Genomic DNA, 23,046 nt, shown 5'->3' with positions numbered 1-23,046 from the left:
CTCCCACCTCCTGGTGGCAACTGAAAAGTACTGCAATGCCTACAAGAGTGGTTCTCAACCTTTTTTAGACTCAGAGCACCCCCCAGAAAACACTAGCTTATAGCTTTCACTTATTTCTTGACTACAGAAAAATAATAGAGCAATTCTTCTGCTGTAAAGAAATCAAAAAACCTACAACATGTCAGAATGTTTTTGACACTATGGATTTCTATTTGAAACCTCTGGGTTTGTCTTGTGAATCGTATGTAAGTGTTGGCACACCTATATATTGTGCAGCATCTTGAAAAAGATCTCACAGAGAATCACTTGCCTAAAAGGTAAAAGAGAGTCCTTAGAACTCTTGGTAGTGTACATGTGGACAACTCTGAACCACAACAATTGTGAACTGGTTCCTGATCAGAGACATTCCTGCAACAATTCAATTGAGGTGCGCTGGCATCCAAAGATGGCTCTCCAATATGCCAGCCTTTTTGTGAGCTGCCTGGAAGAGTTTTCAGAGAAATCTAACACCAGACCTGCACTATACTCATAATATCTGAAAAAAGACATCTTCAGCACCTGAACTGAAGATATGGATGTATTCACTGATTTCTTCTAGAACTTCAACTACCTATTTCCATCAAAGTTTCTCTAGGATATTCTTACACTAACATCAGATCCACATGCAAAATGACACCTTACAAACAGTTGTATACCAAAAATATCCACAGGCCATCACATTTACTTCTACAAAACCATAATCATTTCAGATACACCAAGAAAACTGTAATCCATAGCAGCCCTCAGATATCACCATCTCTGCTCTCAGAAGAATACTCAGGACAAGCACCCTTACCAATCTAAAATTCGCTTTTACCTAACAAGGACAATCCAGAAAAACAGAGTACATCTTGGAATAATTTGATTATCCCACACAAATCTACTACAATTGGGAGTGGACAGGCAGCACAGTAGCAGATAGGACAGGAAGCAAAAAGCAAAGCAGCAGATCAGGAAGGGATTACAAAACAGAGAGCACCACACTGCACAATCCAGATTGTCACATATCATCCCACACTGCAATCTATAAGGACTTTAAACAATTATAAGATGTACTTTAAGATCACACCATAACCATACCTTAAGAGAAATTCTTCCCAACTCTGCCTAGTTATGTCCCCGCATAACTCCCTAACCCCATCATCAGAAGCTAACTGTTCATTGATCCATATAACTGAACTCCTATATGGTGCCCATAAAAATTGAATATATGTTTTGATGACAGCATCACCAGTTTTCCATGGCCATCACTGCCTTCTGTTGACATTTATTTAATATTTATCTTCAGGCTAGGTTTATTTGCACTGAAACCATATTATTCCAGAAACTATTAATATGAATGTGCTTTAGCTTTGTCCCTTATACAGAACTCTGATCCACAAAGAGATAAATGGATTTTGTTCTTCCCTAACATTGATCTTACTGTTACTGTGATTCTGGAGAGGGCACCTGGGAGCACACACAAGATCAAATGATAATGACTGAAGGCAGAGGGAAGGAGGGGAAGGTTGCCAGCCATCTGCAAGACACAGACTGTTTAAGACATGACTCCATTAGGAACTTACTTGAAAGGTTCAAACTGGGAGCTGCTGAGTATGTCCCCTAATATCTGATACTAGAAGCAGGATGAGAAACAGGTTGCAACACTGCAGTCTGTGGCGGACAGGACAATTTCATTCATGCTGAACCCTTGCTGTGAGTTGCCGGGACTGGGAATAGAAACAAGCTGCTTCTGGAATCCTTTCACACGCTTTTTGAGTACCCTCTCCCTATGGCTAACACTCAATGACCTCATTTGGGTGTGGTCATAGGTAGCCTTCTTCCTCCAAAGATGACAATACATCCAGGGGAGGATGAGCCCCAGATAGTTTTGGAGCAATAAGAAGCAGCTACTGATCCCACACATATTCTACCCACCCTGTGCAAAGATGTATTTTCTCTTGTTGTACTTTGTGGATTGCTTCAACTTGCCACATGATCTCTGTTCCTTACTACAGGAAGTTGCAGCAACCAGGACTGCTTGCAGATAACTTCCCCCCCAGTCCCCCCCAAAACAAAACAGCTCTTTAAGCTTGGTACACCCCTGCGCAGCACATACCCAGAAGAGGCATCATGTTAGTTTGACCTGGCTCACCCAATGTCTGTACAGATCCCGTGCTTCAGCAGGGCTTTTTGGCACTTGTGTCTAATAGCTGATTCAATCCCAGGTATCTGAGGGCTGCTATGGATTACAGTGTTCTTGGTGTATCTGGAATGATTATGGTTTTGTAGAAGTAAGTGCGATGGCCTGTGGATATTTTTTGTATACAACTTGTTTTTAAGGTGTCATTTTGCATGTGAATCTAGGAAGCTACAAGTGTAAGAATATCCTAGAGAAAATTTGATGGAAGTAGGTAGTTGAAGTTCTAGCTGATTCAATCAGCTATTAGAGAAAAGTGCCAAAAAGCCTTGCTGAAGCACGCGATCTATACAGACTCTGAGGAGCCGGGCTGAACGAACGCGTTGCCTCTTCTGGTAAAGCCCTGGGGGGTTTTTCCACATCTGTCAACAGCCCAGGATTATAAATCAACTCTTTCCAACGACTCTCAAGAGTCCCAGATTTCCATGGAAGTTTCCCACCGTGTCAATGAGAGCTCTAGGAACTGATCTGATCCCAAGGAATGAGGTCTATATTTCCTTTATTCCCCTTTTTTCTTCTTTCCCACTAGTCCATGCCGCCACTTGCTGGGAGGGAGAAGCATAACTTGAAAGGAGCAGCATAACTGCAACTGGTACCAGGGACTCAGCTGATATGCACATGGCTAGAACACCAGCCAGATTTGCAGCATCTCTGGATAGAGTTCTATTAATACAGAGCCAATTTAAGCTTTTAGGCATGCTGTTTGGCAGAGTTTCATGCTATTATTCAACATGTGGAATTAGGAAACATAGTGGCAGTGATCAGTCTTGAGACCCACAACATAGCTTATGATTAAAAGGCAAGCAAGCAATGGGACCTCTACAAATGCCTCATTTTCAGACCAAAAAAGAGAAGTCTTGCACAAGTTTGCATACAGAGCTGACCAAGAGTAATGAGGGGGAGAACATAAAAGTAAAATTTCTTTACTATCTCATTGGTCAAGATGACAAACGGGACAGACACTGTTGACAGGAATGACTACAGCACTGAATCCAAGACAGAACAAGACTATAGGAAGACACTGTTTCATTACCTGAAAAAAATAGAATAGGTAGAGCTATATAAAGAGACAAGAGGACAGCCACCATCTTGTCTGCTGTCCTTTGTGCCACCCTGCCAGCCAGGAGTGCTGGCTCCAACTGGGAAGCCAACATTTTATTATTAAGGGTTTTTTAAGTTTGTTTCATGGACAATCCCAGATTTCCCAGTTTCTGTGAAATTCATAGAACCATGACTTGAGTAGATCTTTACTCATGTGCATGAAGAGGAAGATATCTTCAGTGTGACTTGACCAGTTCTGAAAACTCAGTGTATATGCACTGCAGAAAGAGGCTGCAACCAATCTACTGTCACACTGCAATTATACTATTAGGGCAATTAACAACTCAGTTCAAGCTGTGTTTCGATTCTAGCTGCAATGCAATCCTGAATTCACTGACAGGAAAAAATGTGCCCAGACATAGTGATGTGCAATAAAACCATTTTGAGCCCAGTGGATAAATTCAGGCTGTTGGTAAGAAATTTAGGAAACAGTAAGACAATATTAGTTGGAATATTGCAGTCAACCTAGAAGCAGCAAAACTATACGAACCATCAATTTAATTGCAATTCAGTACCCAAAATATTTTTCAACACTAGTAAGGAAGAATTCTAACAGAATTTAAAGGATATATTTCAAGGACATGGACACACAGTAGCCAAGATTAAATAAACCTCTAGTCTAGGGGTTCTTCACCTGGGGTCCACGGACCCCCAAGGGGTCTGTGGATAGATTTCAGGGGGTCCATGAACTTCAATGGGAAAACAATTACATCTTTATTTTCACTAACCTCTAACTGAAATTTAGCATTTCCTTCAATTATGAATGTAGGCAACAAACCACAGTAGTATTAGGAGTACCTGTGACTTTGTCACCAATAGAAATCACAGATATTTTCATAGCACGTTACAGTTGTTGCAGATATCTCGAAATATCGTTTACGCTCATCACTACTTCGAAATTACAGTAGTTATTAGACCCGCCACTAGATTGCACGTGATCGCAGTCTTCCTGTCTACAGACGCTCATTATTCTGCCAAAGGGGTCCATGGCACAAAAAAGGTTAAGAACCCCTGCTCTAGTCTGTACACAGTCAGCATAAAAAAGCAAACAAGGAAATAACAAGCTGACCCAGACATGGCAAGTCATTGCACACAACGAACCAAACAGGGAATTAGCAGCCAAGCTCAAAAGGAGCCACCGTTTTTGGCAGGCATAGAACAAATTAGCCCCACACTCTCCCCAAGTGCCACTCCAATCCCCTTCCCCTACTAGATCTGCTGTTTTGCTTTCTGCTCCCAGCACTGTTGCCTCTCCAGTTCCTGCTTGATCTTCTGCTCTCCTTTCTGCTTCCTTTTGTGTACTCTCTGCCCAATTTGCTCCTTTGCTTTCTGCTCCCTGCCTTATATGCTGCTGTGCTACATCTTTGCTCCCCAGTCTTATGCATGCCACACACAGTCTACCTGTGCCACTTGTGGCAAGTTGGCTCCACCAGCCTAGCTGATGTGAGAAAACCTTCAGGTATCTGAGGAGCTGCACTGAGCTGCCAGTGATCCAAAACCATTTAACAAGGCATTGAAGAGAAGTCATAATATCTTGTTATCACAACTTATGTTGATTTGGAACATTGACCTTCCCTTTTGGTGGACATGTAGCCAAAAAATGCAAGAAAGCAGGGAATAACAATGTTTCCTCTAGTTAGGGGTGTCAAACTCACCCCATGCCCTGGGTCAGAGTCGGACCATGGGAGCTTGGCTCCTCGCAGACTGGATCCAGTGAAGGACATGGAACAGCTGCAGTGGCTGGACTGGAGAGGCCAATGATTATGACAGCAGTAGGGCTGGCAGCAGTAAGGGAAGCACAACCCTCGCTCACCCATCTGTTTCTGAGGGCCACATCCACCAGGCCTGGGGACCTTGGATTCTGCAGCAGACTCCCCACCCCCATTAACCATGCTGCAACTTCTGGTAGCCTGATAGTAATCCAGTGGCCCAGATACAGCCCACAGGCCATAAACTGGCAATCCCTGCTCTGGGTATACAGACTTTTTCTGTATTTATCTGCTATTCTGTACTTTGTGAGGGTGAGCAAGAAAGCCCGGCATTGCAAATTATTCACTAAGTGCAGCATGGGAAAACAGAACTGATTATCCATTTATTTCCCTCTTGGGAGTCTCTCTCTGTAATCCTATTTCAGAGAGAGGCTCAAAATTGGGCTGAAAGATTGGACAAAAAACATGTCAAGTAGTTAGCAATTTGCAAAAATATCCATCTCTCTCAATTATAATTAAATTCCTATTAGCATAGCACCTACTAGCCCTAATCATGGACCAGTACCAGCCCTAATCATTTTACAAGCACAAACATTCCCTGCCCCAAATCTTTTGTGATCCAAACACAAAACAAGAAACTACAGATAATTACAAACAGATGGGGGAATACAAAGTAATAAATAGCAAAGCATAACAGACAGTCTCAGCATACCAGCTACCTAACAGTTGTCTTGATTCTATATCACAGCAAAGAGTTTTAAGGAAAGATTTGAAACAGAACAAAGAAAAGGCTTTTCAGATGTTTAGAAGTTGCATCTCCCAAGCATGAAGAGCAGCAAAGGAGCTGTGATTTTTTTTTTTAACATTAATCCAGTGCTGCTCAATCTTCAGACCCTGCAGGCCGGATGAGTGGCGCTGGGTCAGTTTGCAGGCCAAATCCGGCATGGGGCCGGCACACAGGGTCACACTACAGGCACACTCCAGCCACGAAGCAACCCTGGGCATCGGTACAATCTGGCAAATGGCAGGGACTGTGTCAACCGGTGCACAGGGCTCCCCACAGGCCCAATGACAAAGCCCTGCAGGTTGGAGGTTTAGCACCACTGATTTAACCAATGGGAAAAAGAGACAGAAGCAAACTTTTCAGTACTGAATGAAAGATGAGGGAGGAATGGAATGACCGTGAGGAGTCCTGAAAGTGCAGACAAGTAGGTTATGTTGGAACTGATAAAGAAGAGGGAAGCATAGAAAGGACTGCAAAGAAAGGAGTGACATAATATGAGTCATGGGCTTTATACCATTCTGTGTGAATATGAGCTGGACAAGGCTGCATTTTTCAAGATCAGTGAAAAAGATGTTGTAGGAACTGAAATGAGATGACAAGAGCTTGAACAAGAGTTTTATGGAAAAGATGCATCTTTGAGCTGTTATGCAGAAAAAAATCCAAGAGACAAACATAACCTCATCCATAGGACCTAGCCACAAATATCCATACGACCTAAAAAGAGTTGGAGTTAAAAAAAAAAAATGATGTCCAGGCTGCAGGCCTAAGTGACAAGCAAGATCATAGGAAAATATGGCTGGAAGGGACCCAGGTACCCTGCTTGAAGCAGGATAAATTCTCCCAAACATTCACCTAACCTCCATTTAAAGGCTTCCAATGACTCCTTAGGTAATTTGTTCCAGTGTTTAGCTACTAAGGATGAGGACACCCAAATGCTTGAGGCCTTTCAAAAGGGGAATGTTTCAAAAGGGCAGTTGCTAGCATGCTCCAACTGTTGTGTGTGAAACAAGCTGGAAACAATTCAAATGCAGCCAAAATGTTCCAGTTTTAACCCTGGATGAAAAAGTGTTAATGTCGGAGGGGGGTTGCTGCACTGAATTGTTCTCAGCTCATTCATACACAACAATTAACAGCTTGTGCCCCTTCCAATCGTTCCCCTTTAGAAAGGGCTCCAAGTGTCCACATCCCAAGATTCAGAAAGTCATTTTATCACCTAAACTTAAATCTCCCTCACTGCAATTGAAGCCCAACTTGACGATGTACAGTAACCAAAACAGGAGATGTCAGGGAAGTCTTTGCTGTGAGGCTGGAAAATTAAAAGATCTGTTTAGTCATTTTTAAGTTTGAGGTAACAGCTAAAAGCTCATAAAGAGACATCAGAAAGACTGGCCAAGATTTTAGTCTGGCAGGAAATGGGTTTGGAAGTAGAGATCTCTAAATCAGAGGTAGATCTCTAAATCATCCACAAAGAGACAGTAGTTGTATTTGTGTCTGCAGATGCAATTACCCAGAGCTAAGTTGTAGAGGCAAAATAAATATATACCAATGATAAAGCTCTTGGAAAAGCCCACATAAAGCTGAAGGAAGTATGAGGGAGATCATCTGCAGGACACTGGCCACATCTACATGAGACATGCACTGTGGAGTAAACTGATTAGCTCCGCAGTAAACATCTCCTGTCTACTGTCTATCAGGCTGCCGGAAACTCCAGGGTGGATAAAAATCCACAATTTTTTTCTAATTGGATTTTTTATTTAAATTGGATTTTTCTGATTTAATCTTTTAAAATTTTTTTGTTAAGATGCTTTTTAAAAAAAATTAAACTTATATAAAGATAGTTTTAACTTAAGATATGTTAAAGCTCAAGGATATCATCATGGAATAGGGATTACAACTTCTAATTACAGACTATTTAAGACAATATATTCATGTAACATTTTTAGAAGCTTATTAAATAGGTCACAGCAGGCCATGGACAAGAATGATCTCTACCACAGCTCATTGATGGGTCTTGAGGTGACTTAAGAGTCCAATCCTTGAGCCACAGATGTGTCTGCAGAAATTTCTGGTCTTCAGGGGACCTAGGCTGTAGGCTGGGATTCCCCTCCTTTTCCATCCTCCGCTTTCTCTTCTTTGCTTCAAGGGCAAAACACTTTACTCCAGAATGTTCTGCTGCTTGGTTGAGGTTGCAGTGCCACTGGAGTCACGTAGCAGACAGTTCCTCCCATCTCTTGACATTAGCATCCAATTCCTTGAGGTATGCCTTCAATGTGTCCTCATAGTATTTCCTTGGACCACCACGAGATCTCAGGCCATAACTAAGCCGGAAGTAGAGCATTTGTTTTGGGAATCAAGAATCAGGTATCTTCATATAATGTGTGGTACAAAGGAGTTGGTGCTTGAGGATCACAGACTCAATGATGGTAATACTGGCTTCAGCAAGGATGCTGGTATTTGTAGAGTGATCTTCCCATTTGATATGGAAGACTTTCCAGAGGCAACGTTGGTAGGGACCTGTTTAAATCACGGCAGGAGTTCACAGTGCAGCGCATTTCATCTTGTTCTTTTCAGCGTGTGCCTCTCCCCCTCTTTCTCCTCCCCCCACCATTGAGAGGCCAGGAAGCAAAGACCACAGCATTAATTGCCTCTCAGCCACTCAGCAAAATTAAAGACATTGCTATGCTGCAAATTTCCGCAAGTTTAAGCAGGTCCCTAATCATTGGTGATACCTCTCCCAGCTCTTCAGATGATAATGGTAGGTCACCAAGGTTTCACAGCCATAAAAGAGAGTAGGGATGATGACTGACTGCATTCTAGACCTGGATCTCAGTATATTTCCAAAGACTGTGATCAATAAAGACACTGCAAAGCAATTTCCCAAAGGAGGCACTTGCGTACCAGATCCTGTGAAGGATCTCCCTCATCAACAATCACACTCTGAAAGGTAGTTTCTGAGGTAGGGGAAGTGCTTGACTAGGTTCAGGGTCTTTTCCTCAATGGTAATTTGGGGAGGAGGAGGTCATATTCATGAGCTGGACCAGGCTGATAGAGCACTTTCATCTTCTCAATACTGACAGAGAGGCCCAAAGTTTGATAGGTTTCTGCAAAGAGATCCAGCGCAGTCTGGAGGTTTTCCTCAGTGTGTGCAATGTGAATACCATTTCAGACACAGTCATATTTATAGTAGATAAGAACAACAGCATTATCTCAACTGCATTATCTTTCAGTTCATATATCTCAGTCTCTCCTCCAGCACAATATTGTAATAAACATTCAATGAAAGATAAAGCATTTATCCCTGCTTTCCCCTTCACACATTTCTTTTCAGGGGACAGATGCTTTTAAACAGTTTTATTTTGTTTGTTTATCTAGGGGAAGATGGAAAGTGATTCTAATTTAGAAACTTATTTGCCAAACAATTTGGTAACATTAACTGCCAAACAAATTAATAATAATATAAGATCGGCACCAAGATAAAATTGAAAATAGGACCTCCTTTATGTTGAGAAACAAGCTAAGGGGTTAGACCACGGGAGGGCAAAGTCTGGCCCAAAGGCTAGATGAGGCCCAGAGCAGACTCCATTTCCCAGCAGCCCCTGTCCATGCTGCTGCACCCAGTTTCCATGGAGACCCCAGCAGCACTGGGGCCATGACAATGTGGGACCAGGGTTTCCATGGAGGCATACAGGCAGGCAGTGGATCGCAGATCTCCCCCAGCTCCAGGCTACACTGTCACCACTGCAAGATCCCAGCTCTGGAGCAGCTTCCTGCCCAGCTGCGTGTGCTGCTGGGGCCAGCCTCCATGGGAACTCTGGCCTCACGCTGTCATGGCTGCTGCTGCTGCTGGAGTCTGATTTATGAAGCTGTTCCCTCAACATCTTTAAAGTATCTCTTTTCTAAACCCCACACCGCAGCTGAGAAATCAGCCATCTGATGATGACTAAATAGAAGGCTGATAGGGCATAGCCAGCATTTACTTTAAGGAAAATATGAATGATATATATGTTTGAGAGTATCCCTCTCCCATGACCCATTGCATCTATGGACATCTTCAGATGAATCTAAAAATACACAGTACAATGGGGCCTTGTTCCTGAAGGGCTTCTGTAATATAAAGATTTAGTAATAATAATTGACCACAATCTCTAACGTGGCTAATATGAACACATGACTATCCTGTGCACTGTTTCAATTGACAGTGAAGCTAGTGTCTCAAGAAGATCATTAGAAGTTTTAGTGCATGAAGATTTTAAAGTTACCCATATTTATCTATTTCCAGCTATTCTTCCTCCCCGAGTGCTAATTAGGGGTGCACCAACAGAGAATTTTGGGGCCAATTAGGGGTGCACCCCTAACAGACTTATCAGCCAGATGCTGTTCTCCAAGCCACTGGGCTGTGCTCCTGGTTGCGTGCATACTGCAGCTGCGTCCATGCATGGAGCATTTATTGGCCACATCAGCAAAAAAAAGTCAACCGCAAATTTTCCCTATATTAGTGCTGATCTGATATGGGACCAATGTATCAGTGCACTTCTAGTGCTAATGGGGACATAAATGGCAATCTACATCAATGACCTCATTAACTGAGGAAGCTCAAGAGATCTGCGGAAGTCCCAACTAAGTGATTTGTTATATCACTCTTCTTTTCTTTTCTTTTTTAATCATAGTTATGATCTTCTAGTGCCCTCCTCTTTATCACAGGGAAGTAAAATTCGGCCTATAAAACATTTTCCCTGTTCACAAATTAGGAAATTCTTTAGTGCTGGATAAGTCAATCATTTTGAACTGTGCAGGATACATTAAAATGAGCCTTGTGAAAGACCTGGGGGTGATCTGTAATAATTTATGAATATCATATATAACCTGGCCACTGGGATAGGAACTATAACTATATTTGATTATTGGACGGTTTATTGTATGCATGTATTAGTTTAGTTTAATAAGAAGGGCTGTGGGAAAACACATAAGAAGGCAAACAAATTAGGAAGGTTCCAAAGAAGCAACCTCCCAGTAAACAAGTCAGGAAGCATTAAGAGACAATGCCTGAGTTATTAGTCATGCAGATGCTACTTCCAAGCTTCTGCCAAATTACAAGACTTGTTTTGAAAGGGAACCAACAGATATAAGGAATTTAAAACCATTAAAAAAACACTCTCTGTCCACAGCTTGGAAATCACTTTCTGGAAGACCTTTATTCAGAACACACTAACATAGCATATTTACGCAAATCCAAGATGAGGCCCCTTTCCACAAACATTTGGGGGGGGAAAAAGCCTCATTTGAGATTTGCATACTGGCCCAGGGCAGGTGGCAGGCCAGCTCCTGCCTCAGCCCCAGGCTCAGAGTTGAAGCTGGAGCTGAGCCACTGCTCACTCCAAGCTGAGGTGGCTTGTGCAGCGAGAGAGGGGGCACATGACCAGAAGTGCATTGGGGAGATGGTGCGGTGGGGAGGGAGAAAGAACATGGGGGAGACCACGCAGCTACTCTATGACAAGTAAGCTTGACAGGATTCACTTTTTATTGGCAAACGTTGATAAACGGGCAGGGAGAGCCGCAGGCTGCATGGGGCAGATGCTGCTGCAGCTGCAGGAGGTTTCCTTGCCAGGGAGCTGGACGGGCAGTGACTGCCGCAGGACAAAGGAAAGTGGTGCCATGCATGGGGCCAGAGTAACAGGCTGAAAGCCAGACAGTACACAACTTCGCCTGTGCCTACTATTTGCTGGGCTGGAGGAGAAAGCAGGCATGTTTGTTTGTGCATATATGTGTGCGTGTGTGCACATGCACCCCTCACCCTTGAGTTCATGCAATACTGAAAATTTAAATTGAAATAAATGCTTAAAAATAAACATTGATTTTAGCCATCAAAATTATTAGAACATAAAAATTGAATTCTGCCAAACCATAAGAAGGTGCTAGCAAATAAACACATGCCAAGTTTGCACAAACTAACCAGCATGCTTAATGTGCCTTAAACAGCACTTTTAACATCGAGATGGATGGAAGAAAGCAAATGACTTGCACTCTTCACACAATTAAAATGACTGCCTGAGTTAGCTGTGGGCATCATAAACAGCTTTGTCTGTGGTTGTCTATAAAAATTGGTGGGTAAGTATCTGCTTAAAAAGATATCTGCCAGAACAACCTATGGTGAAGATTCTCAAGGTAGGAATTGGACCTCCATTCACCAGGTTTCAACACCGTTCAACCTGAGCACTGGCTTCATAGCTAAAACAATGTTCTGTTATGCAGTTAACTGAATCTAGCAGTGAAATGCTACAATATGTCTCCTCTAAAACATCAGAAACAAATGGCTTCTATCAAGTTAATCATGATTCACATTAATCAAGAGGAGAATCCCAGCCCAAATCCTTCAGCACAAGTATGTGAACACAAGATAAGATACTGTTTACTGATACTGAAATGCATATCTATACCAAGACAGTCCCCATGGCCTTCTTCCTGCTTATACTAAGTGAATTCTTTTTCTCTGGTGATAAGCTCCACTCTGACAAAACTTTGAAATCCATTTTTTTTAAAAAAAGCTTTGATGTTAATATTATGCCACCATCTAAGTACTCGTAAGCACTCAAAGAACTTAATAAAAAAAGGTCAGCCTGTAACAAGTGAGACAGAGAAAGATAAATCAATTTGCCCAAGCTCACCCATGAAAAAGTCAGAACTAGTACCCTGCTCCAGCAGGACACTCCAGTACTCTAGCCATTAGACTCCACACTCAGGAAAGAACACACTACTCCACCCAAGTAACATAGGCTCAATAAATCAGGGTAGTTGCAATGATGAAGGGCAACACATTGAATCAATAGGTATTTCATATCAGAAGTGATAACATGACACACCTGACAGAGATAATACCCTTCAAAGAAATTCCAGAAAGAGCCCAAAGCATCACTCACAAGGGCCTAAGGGAAAAGTGTGCATTCGTACAAAGTGAGACTGTGAAATTATGTTTTTAAAAAAAAGGGATCAATGTAGGGGACAGGACCAGAAGCAACAGTCTCAAGCTGAAGCAGGGGAAATTTAGTCTGGAGATTAGGAGGAACTTTCTGATTTTGAGGGTAATCAGGCATTAGAAAAGGCTATCTGGAGAAGTTGTAAAATACCCACCCTTGGACACTTTCAAAAGCAAGTTAGACACTTTGGCTGGGATGGTTTAGTCAGGCATGATCCTGATTTGGGTAGGGGTTTGGACTAGATGACGTTATGAGGTCCCTTCCAGCCCTACTTTTCTATGACCCTATAATCAATGTAAAAGGAGATTACATTGACAAATTAAATCATGTATTGCACTAGCTAGCACATTGTTGTAGCTTCTCGATCAAGGTACTTTGAGATCCTTTCAAAGGTGCTGCAGGGTGCCATGCAATGTTAGCACTGGTTAGGTACGCAAATATGATTCACAAGATAAACCCAGATATTCTGCCCTGTGATGGTCTTTCTGAATTGTTTGCAACAGAAGAATTGCTTTATTCATTTTCTATAGTGAAAAAAAGAAAGAGTGAAAACTAAGAGGTAGCATTTTCTAAGGTGTGCCTTGAGGACTGAGAACCATTTGTTGTAAGAGAATCTTCCCAATCTTCAATAATTTTCATTCTTCTGTTCAACTATTATCCCACTCATCTACTAAAAAAAATCTAAATTAAAAAGGTTTAATTTATAACATTAAGTCCACCCACATGCAGCATATGGGTTAATTCTGCTACAAAATAAAAATAACTTCCCATGGCTTCCCAAAGCAAAATTTATATTTGCCCTCTTTTTTATGTAGATCCTCCTGCCTCATGGGTTTATTTATAAGATTTCATAACACTTCTTTGCAATTTGTGCCAGTTCATTAATTCTTTTCAATGAAAGAGATGTTTTTTCCTTGGATTTCATAAAAGAATGCCTTTACAGCAAAAGAAATACCTGCCATTCACAGAGTCCCTAAACATACTGCTCCAATATTAGCCTTTATCTTCCACTTAGTTTAAGACTGGGGATATAATGGTTACCTTCAAATGAATGCAATATTGATTTTAGAAGTGTTAAATTAATTACTTTCATGTAGGCTCTGTTGCAGTGCTTTAAATGTACTAATATGAACTATTATATTTATATTATTATTGGTCAGACTTTTTCCTTTTCTGGTTATAAACAAATGGTGAACAATTTAAGAGAATAAAGCTATAAAGGCTTTCATTTTTCTTCATTATCACTTCTTTTTTTTTGCATAAAAACAATATTCTAGTAAGATGAGCTTACTAAGGAAAAGTAATTCAAGAATGTTATTGTTACTAAAATTACACTATTCAGAGGTTAGTGTTCAGAAGTCTGTGCATGTTTACAATGACTAGAAATCTTATGTTCTTTTGTTCCAACTTATTTTTGAAAAATCAAACAATTTTAAGTGATCACAGAGAGAGTTGGGGCAACGGATATTAAATGTTTACTTTCCTGTTTGCTAACACTGCAATTGTTTCATTTTGCCAAAGTCAAATTTACATAGATCCTCACGGTTTGTTTTGTTTGGGGGGGAGGGTTGTTTTTTGGGGGGCAAGGGGGTAGGCATAGGGGAATTTAAAAAAAGCCTTCACAACAAAGATACAACATGATGACAGAAAAGGAAACCTGTCATGGTTATTTGTTTATAACATCTGAAATAGATAGTGGTAGCTATTTAAGTAAGAACTATCTCCCTAAAATCAGAAATACTGATTTCATCACTTTTTTATTTCAGTTTTCCTGTCCCAGAAGTTGCCTTTACTTTTTGGTATTATATGCAAAATAAAATTTGTTCTTAATGTAAAGTATTGGAGCTTTCCCCATTACCCTGCTTACCACAGATTTAACAACGCTACTGTTGAAGTAAAGTTAAAACTGGGTAGTTCTGGTATTCTAATAGAAGGGAGCTCCTAATGAATTTAGGTCAGCCAATGATAGATGAGAACTTCTGATACATAATATATGAACAAAATATTAGATAGTGGTATGTCTCTTGGCCCAGATTTCTTGTAGGCTCTTGTATGTCAATTTAGCTGTACATTATGATCTAGTTATTGTAGTCACTGTTTAGAATATTTCAACACAGTCACATAGTTAATCTAGATTTGTAAAATAAACATGCCTAGCAAGTCCAGTAGGAGGGAGGAAAGATAGCTTTGCAGTTAAGGCACAGGTCTGGCAGTCAGAAGGCTTGAGTCTGAGGCCCAGTTCTGACAAAGCCCTCCTTTCTGATACTAGGCAAGTCATTTGATTTTCATCTGCCTGGTTTGTTCCCCCTCTACGAACAGTACAATACCAATTTACCTCACAGGAATCTTGCAAAGCATGATTTATTAAATCTAACATCTATATATTAAGCTCCATACTCAATGCATATCTTTGTTACTGTAGCAAATCTTGATGTATTTACAAGCAAAAAGTTTCCTCCCCTACATTCCTTAATTCAGGGGTGTCAAACTCATCCCGGATCAGATCAGGGCTGCAGAGCTCCTCCAGTGTAAGATCTGTAGAGCCAGCAGCATCTGCAATGGGTCTGGGCCCAGGGGCAGGCAGCAGCACAAGTCAGGCATTGAAAAGCAGTACGGGACCGGGCATCAAGCAACCACGCTGGTGTGAGCGCAGGTGGCAGCAGGGCAAGTGAAGGCTGTATCTGCACAGCCTACTCCCTGCTGCCAATGGCCATGTCCATCAGGATATGAGGACCCTGAATTCTGGTACAGGGCATGATCCAGTGACCATACCTTCCTCCACACCTAACTTCAGGTAGCTGGCTGGACTGCTAGCGGGTCAAATGAAACAGTTCTGTGGGCTTGGCTGTATGTTTGACACTCCTGCATTAACTCCCCTGGGCTCTGTGGATCATCATCATCAGTAACTGATCCACGAGCCAAATTACTCCCTTCACTTATATCTATGCAACTCAACTGCCTTCAGTGACACCTATGCAATCTACTTTGAGATTCCACAGTCATAACTGAAGGAAGAACTGTACCTTCAAGAATCTTTATCACTGCTGTTAGAAAAAACACAGGTAAATTTAATTGTTAGAGCCTAGGAAGACTTTTGTAAGGCTTAAAACAAAAGCAACACTTTTATGAAAAATTAGTAAGATATGCTGAACATGGAAGTCTGCAGTGCATTATAAAATGTTACTTTTAAAAGAAAAGCCATGCCTTAACTCCTAAACTTCTTTCTGTCCACTTGCATAACCATCCAGTCACAAATCTGAAATGCTAATAATATTCCAACCTTCTATATTAAACATGTCCTTGAAGAACAGTTTATAAAACATGAGGAAGATGAAAAGGACTAAGCACATATTACTATACAAGTGTGCTCAGTTAGAAGTAGTAACCATCCAGGCATAGCCATTCTCAAGTTAATATTATCTATATTGACAACTGAGAACTAAATAAAGGTTCGTCCTATGTAAACCCACAGCATGTTTTTATTCTTTTTGCAACACATGCAAAGTGATTGGTCCTCATTAGAGAGAAACTGCCAAATTTCACTCAAAACTGTTTTGCATTCTTATAACTTAGAAGCAGATTATCCTCTCCCACCCCCTATTTTTTCAAACAAGGGGCAGAAGGAAGAAATTTGCCACCATGTGAAATCTAAACATGTAAAGGTTCAGACTAGAAAGAATTTTTATCCCAAAACTACAAGGAAAAATATATAGAGAGATTTTTAATTTACAAGTAATCACTGTCTTCACTTCAGCAGCATTAATCCTAATGACAGCCATTTATACATTAACTAAAAAAAAAGTCTACAAATATTTTCTTTGGTGAAATTTAAATTGTTTAATCTGAGAATTTACTCAATTTATTACAGCTGTTCCACTGTTTATAAATATGGTAAGATCTTTACAGCCAGGCATTCTTTTGCACATGTTTTGTAGCAACCTGATCTAAAATATGTTATACTGATCAACAGGAATTTGTTTGATGTCTCTCCAGAGCTATAAGTATGTATAACATACATACTTATAAGCTATAAGTTTTCTAAAATTAAAGCAGCATACACATGCATCTTCTTGTAAATGTTGATTTATTGTAATCATTTCCAAGAGGCTACAAAACAGACTGGGCAACTCATTGTAAGGAAAATCATCACCTGAACTACAAATCAGCCTCTCTTCTGCCTTCTAAAAATGATTGCTCAGTCATAAACATAGCAGCATGCAATAATCAGTGGTAGGGTACAGAGACAGCACGTGTATGAAACCTGGACAAGAGAACTCTTGATTTTTTGACCCAGAACCACATAATCTAAAGGAAAATCTCTATTTCAAGGATTAGTACTAGTACAGTTTATAACCACTTCACACGCTAACCACTAGAAAGTGTGAGCTACAGATACATAGTAGCTCTGTTTCCATCCTAAAGATGGCAGTGGTGAACAAACATCCACTATATTACATAAAGATGGAGAAGGCACAGATGAGACAGCAAGGACAGGAAAAACAGGCAAAAGAATAAGATGAAAGGCAGCATTAGAAACAGTCTGCCACCCATTCCAGAATTCACGTGACCGTAATGATTCTCTCAAGCTTCTCACAAGCTCTCAATATATTTAAAGGGTCCCAAATTTACCAGAGATAGCATCTATCACTATTTGGTTGTGACATAAGGTGCTTTCCCATAAGACAATGAAAGGAAAGTGGCAACCCTAACAAAAAGTAAGAAAAATGTGAGGACAACACAAGGAATTAAATTCACTAAAAAAGTTTTATAAAAAAGCACTAAAGATAAGTTTGCCTTAAGTTGACTATACTTTACTCAGCCTAAAAAATCTACGTAAATACCTTTAACTAAAAACATTGTCTTGATATGCACATTGTTCCCAGGTTTAACAAAAACAGGCCCTAATTGAAAGGTCATATTTGAACTGCAGTTCTGGATTCAAACTTCAATGGTCCACAGAGCCAAAACCCATGATTCAAACAACCCTGGTTTTAGAGGTTCAAAGTCCAAATTTACCTTATTTTTTGAAGGATGTAGAGAAGGAAAAGAGGGTGGATGTCTGGGAATTTTGACGATTTTTTTTGATAACGCTCCTTTGTTGAATTGTTTTTGAGCCAACTTCCAATTGTCAAAGGTCTAGGGTGGTTATAAAAATGATGATGATAGTCTAGTATCTCTGGCCAAAGACAGGGCAAAGAGTAATGGACTTAAATTGTATCAACAGAAATACAGGAAGAACTTCCTTACTATAAGTGTGGTTAAGTAGTGGAGTAAATTACTTAAGAGAAGTTACAGAATCTCTAACTTAGGACTTTGCTGAGAGCAAGTTAAGCAAACAATTGTCTAGAATGATTTAGACAGGCATTGAACTAAATCAGTAGAGGACAACCTTATTTCCAGCTGTGCCACAAGTTAACGCCCACCTCTCTGCAAGTACCACTCAGATCCCCCTCCCCTGCTTGATCTGCTGCTCTGCTTTGTGCTCCCTTCTCTATGCCCCCTGCCTAATCTGCTGCTCTGCTTTCTTCTGCCTGCCCTATGTTCCACCCAGCCTGCCAAGTGCCACACAGGGAGACTGCCAGTGGCACTTGTGGGACACATGCTGAAGGCTGGACTAGATGACTTCCTGAGGTACCTTCTAGCCTTACTATTTTATGATTCTAAACATAGGCAGAGTTCCAAAAGGACTGCATGCTTTCCTGCCACCAAACCTGGTGGACTGTTTCCTGGCTCTGTGGCTACAGTTGTGACCTGTAACATGGACTGCCCTTGAAGTGGGGACCCAAGGTGTTCAATTTCTTGAACTGGAGCCATGGGTCTGGAATAGCCTCAGCCTGACACAGGGCTCCCAGGGCTTCTGAGCTCCTAGCTTCCTGAGCCTATAGAACAGATCAATAATTGTGGCGTGATGGTTATTTGGGTCACCCAACCAGTGTGGCCTTTGCCTGTGTGAACAGCACCTGTTGTCACCATGATAGACCAGATTACTTAGCACAACACTCTTATGAGCCACACTGGCTGGCTTTTGTGTGTGTCCTTCAGGGTCACCTGCTTTGTACATTAGTATCATATTGTTCTAATTATAGAGTACCCTCAAGTATAAGTTGACTGCAACGATGGCTCTGTTTGAGTGGGAAAGGTCAATTTATTATCAGCATATGGTAACGTTACAGGTTTCCCTTGATTTATATGGTACATGTGTTCCTGGAGAACGCTGCATAAATCTAATTTGCATAAAGTGAACCCACTTTATAACGTAAGAAATAGGGATAGGTTCCCAAGTCGGCTGATCTCAGGGCCGCTCCAACAGTGATTGCAGACAAGCAGAGCTCTGGGCAGTGCGGGGCACGGCACTCACCCCAGGTCCAGCTGCAGCAGCCCTGGGAGCTGCCGGCACCAGCGGCCTGCAGCCGCTGAGCTGCACCGTGCCACGAATCCCCCAGGGCTCTGCCTGTCCCCATGTACCCCAGCTCCTGCTGCAGCTGGCCCGGGAGCAGCCAATGCCAGCTCCCTGTAGCCACTGGGTTGCACCGTGCCCTGGGCCGTTTCCTGCTGGGCTCTCACATATATGAGCCATAATAATCGTTTCAAAGACTTTAGCAAGGATGGAGGTGAGACTGACTGGCCCGTAGCTGCCTGGATCCTCCTTCCTCCCCCTCTTGAAAACAGGGACCACACTGGCCCTTTTCCAGTCCTCTGAGACCTGGCCTGTGCGCCACGAGTGCTCAAATATTCTTGCCAGTGGCTGTGCAATGACATCAACCAGTGCCTTCAGTACCCTCAGATGGAGCTCATCCGGGCCTGCCGACTTAAACGCATCCAGTCCTTCCAAGTGACTCTGCACGATCTCAGGGTCGTTCAATGACATATGAAATGAAAATTCACATACATGATCTCCATATATGTATGGACGTGTCTCAGTTATAAGTCTCCTTTCCCCAACTTTGACAGTAATTAACAATGTAGGGATGCAACCAGGCACAAGGGCAGTGGTGACTTCCAGTTTGTGAGCCATCATGACTGCCAGCTGCAGCCACTTTTTTCACCTCCCCAATAGGCATCTTAAGTAGTTGCCCCATTCACTCCACCCAAGTTATGTCACTGATCATTAACAATTCTGTTGGCATTTTCATGAAAAAGTTCAAAAATTAATTGCGTAAGGGGAATTAAATAACTTCTCCCACTTATAAAACAAATATGAAGCACAGTGGCAGTATGCAATACCTGTATGGCATCATAGTGTAACAAATACATATGGTGAAGTGATGTGGAGAGTGACAAGAGGGAGGAAGAATGGCCTAGTTGTAACCACTAAAAAGTGGATTCCCTGTCCTTCCACCAACAACTTATGGGACATGGAGCAATTCAGTCTACCTGTGAGACCCATGAAGGGTACTTGTCATGAGTTTCAACAGGTTATGTGTAATTTTTAGTTCCTTTAGCACTGTGAATACCAACATTACATTGGTAGAGTGCAGGGGTGACCATAAGTAGCACAAGCAACTTCTGTTTGTGGCACGCAACAGACTAGGGGGGGACAGACAACACACCAGCAGATGAGGCAACAAGCAGAAAACAGAGAAGCATATTGTGCAGGGAGCACAGGCACTGGAAACAGAAAAGTAAATCAGGTAGAAAAAGGAGATTGGAGTGCCACTTGGGAAGGGGGTGAGGCTAACCTGTAGCATGCCTACCAAAAAGAGTGCTCCCCCTCCATCACCCCCACTTGTATAGTGGACACAAATGAATAACTAAACACTGAGAGTCACATTATAAATGTTACCCTATAAACTTTACATGAAAAGTTGGGAGATACCAGACAACGTACCTCCCTGGTTCACCCTCACTGACTTCATTAGTAACAGGGAGAGGCTGGGTCTGTAACAGAGCTGTCCAACTTCTAGACCACCAAGGACCACATGCCACATGAGCTGCTCAGCCTGCACACCCCCCCCAGCCCAAACCCCCTGCCTGCCATGTGCACAGCCCCATTCCCCACCCTGTCCAGGCACACCATGCAGGCAACTCCCCTACTCTGCTACTGCACAGGCACCCACATCCTCCTACTGCAGCACTCCACCCCTAGGGGCAGGTGCATCACACACACAAGGGACTACAGGCCTGGGCTCACAAAGGAACTGCTAGCCTCCTCTGTTGTTAGAAGGGCTATTAAGTGTATGACAACTGAATACCTGCGACAACTAAAATTAAAACAGGGATGGGGGGGGGAAGGTTTTAACAAGTGCTCTGAGCAGGGGACACCAAGCAAGTGCCCCTTGAATTAGTCCAAGCTAGTGGACACAACCCAGAGAAGGGGCTGTAGGCTTTGCCCAGAGATGTGGGGGGAGGAAAGACAGGCCTCCCAGGAAAACTTAAGCCTCCCTTAATTGAGGAGACTTCTGGAGACACAACTGATGGGACAGTGTGAAAACAGGGATGAAAGTGGGGGAACCAAAGGTTATACTGAAGGAACACAGAGCAGAACACAGTGTGTGTGTGACAGCATTCATGGCCCCTTGAACAGGTCCAACTCTGGCCAGAGACGTGTGTGGAGGAGGAACAGGAAATGGTCGCAGTCACCAGGGGCCTCTCTGGCCAGAGCCTCCTTCCTCCAGATAAGATGACAAGCTTGGCCAGAACCAGGAGGAGGTTGCCAAGGGGGTCATGGGCCTTGGTGGGGCCATGGACAAGGAGTGCATAAATGAAAAGGTGCAGGGGGACATGCCCCTGGATCTCCATGGGATGATACCAAGGAGGCAGTGGACAGGCTGCACTGTAGGCAGGCGTGCGCCAGTCTCCAGCTACTGTCAGAAGGGGGCATATGGGGGCGGGCCTATTTGTCACTCCCCCAGGGGACCATGGGCCTGAGCCCACAGAGAAACTGCTAGTGCCCTCCATTGTTATAAGGGGCTATTGAAGTGTGACAACTGAATACTTGGAGTAATGAAAGCTGAAACAGGGACATGGAAGGCAAAAGCTAATAAGTTGCTGTGAGGGGGGGAGGGAGGGGGAACAGTGACCAGAGTCCACAGCCCCCTAAACAAATCCAAGGAGCCAATGGATGCCACCTAGAGCAGTGGTTTTACACCTTTTTTAATTACAGACCCCTAAAATATTTTGAACGGAGGTGCAGACCCTTCTGAATGGTAAGAGTACATATTCACTTTTGATCTTTCAGTCATCTTTCATGGACGCTTTAGACATAGTCTGCAGACCTCGGAGGGTTTGTGGAAAACCACTGGCCTAGAGAAACTTACTGCGGAGGCATGTGGGGAACAGGGACAGGCCTATTCGTGGCATCACGGTGCAGTGGGCCCAGGCCCACTAGGAACACTTACATCCTCCCTTAACTGGGGAAGTTACTGGAGATGCAACAGCTGATTTCACGGGACAAAAAACTGAAAACAGGGGCAGGGGGGCCAGAGGTCAATGTGTGCTCCGAGGGGGGACACCGAGCCAAGCGTCCCAGCCAGCCGCCACGGCCCCTCAAGCGAGTCCAAGGAGCTAGTGGACACTCCCCAGAGAAACTGCCTGGAGACATGATGGACGAGGGACAGAAAAGTGGCCCCACAGTCCCCAAGGGACCAGAGCCTCCTTCCCGGTCCGAGAAGATGGTGAGCTGGGCCAAAGCCAGGAGGGGATCGCCCAGGGGGTCACAGGGGGGCGCATGAACCAAAAGGTGTGGGAGGACCTCCTGGGAAGGCTGCTGAGGAGGTGGGGCAGGGGCTGCACTGCAGGCACGTATGTGCCAGGGACTCCCCCTGCTGGCAGAGGGGGGCGCGGGGGAGGGGGCAGTGAGCCAGAGCAAGCGGGGTGCAGCGCGAGGGGGGGGACGTTCGCCAACGGCCCCGGGGGGAGGGGAGGGGGAAATTCCGCCTAGGGGCACAGGGCAGCCGCTCCAACCCTTCCCCCGCCGCCTCTTACCCGGCGCCCGGGGCTCGCGCGGCCGCCTTCCAATTTTCGCGCGCTCTGTCCTGGGCTGCCGCTGACGTCACACGTGCCCTCAGCTACTCTAGTGCGCCTGCGCCCCGAGCTTGTGCGCAGGGCGGGGACGGATGCCAGTTGCGGGCACACGTCGGCGGCGGGAGGAACTGGTTTGGGGTGTTGTTGCTGCGTTTCAGAAGCCGCTGGCCTCCTGCCGCCCCACCGTTACCGCACTGCGGGCGCTCGGGGCTGCTTCAGATCCTGGGCTCTGTTTCAGAGCCGGGGTCACTGCAGTGATTCCGCAGCTCCCCGAGCCAGCGGATCCCCTCGCGGAGCCGG

At 43.4% G+C, this 23,046-nt stretch overlaps 1 protein-coding gene across 2 annotated transcripts in view; it reads right to left on the bottom strand.

Moving 5' to 3' along the window:
• FANCC (Fanconi anemia complementation group C) overlaps positions 1-22,788 on the bottom strand; it is a 203,345-nt gene extending 180,557 nt beyond the window's left edge. For both annotated transcript variants that reach the window (XM_019517352.1, XM_019517350.1), the window contains exons 1-2: positions 22,722-22,788; positions 18,331-18,335 (exon numbers count right to left, since the gene is read on the bottom strand). The gene's annotated coding sequence lies outside the window, so the exon portion shown is untranslated. The remainder of the gene's footprint in view (positions 1-18,330; positions 18,336-22,721) is intronic.
• Between the last annotated feature and the right edge of the window lie 258 nt (positions 22,789-23,046).

Source organism: Gavialis gangeticus, unplaced genomic scaffold (assembly GCF_001723915.1).
Source record: "Gavialis gangeticus isolate Ggan-Ray unplaced genomic scaffold, GavGan_comp1, whole genome shotgun sequence".
Taxonomy (NCBI): Eukaryota; Metazoa; Chordata; order Crocodylia; family Gavialidae; genus Gavialis; species Gavialis gangeticus.
This window is presented reverse-complemented; position numbering and strand designations above follow the sequence as displayed.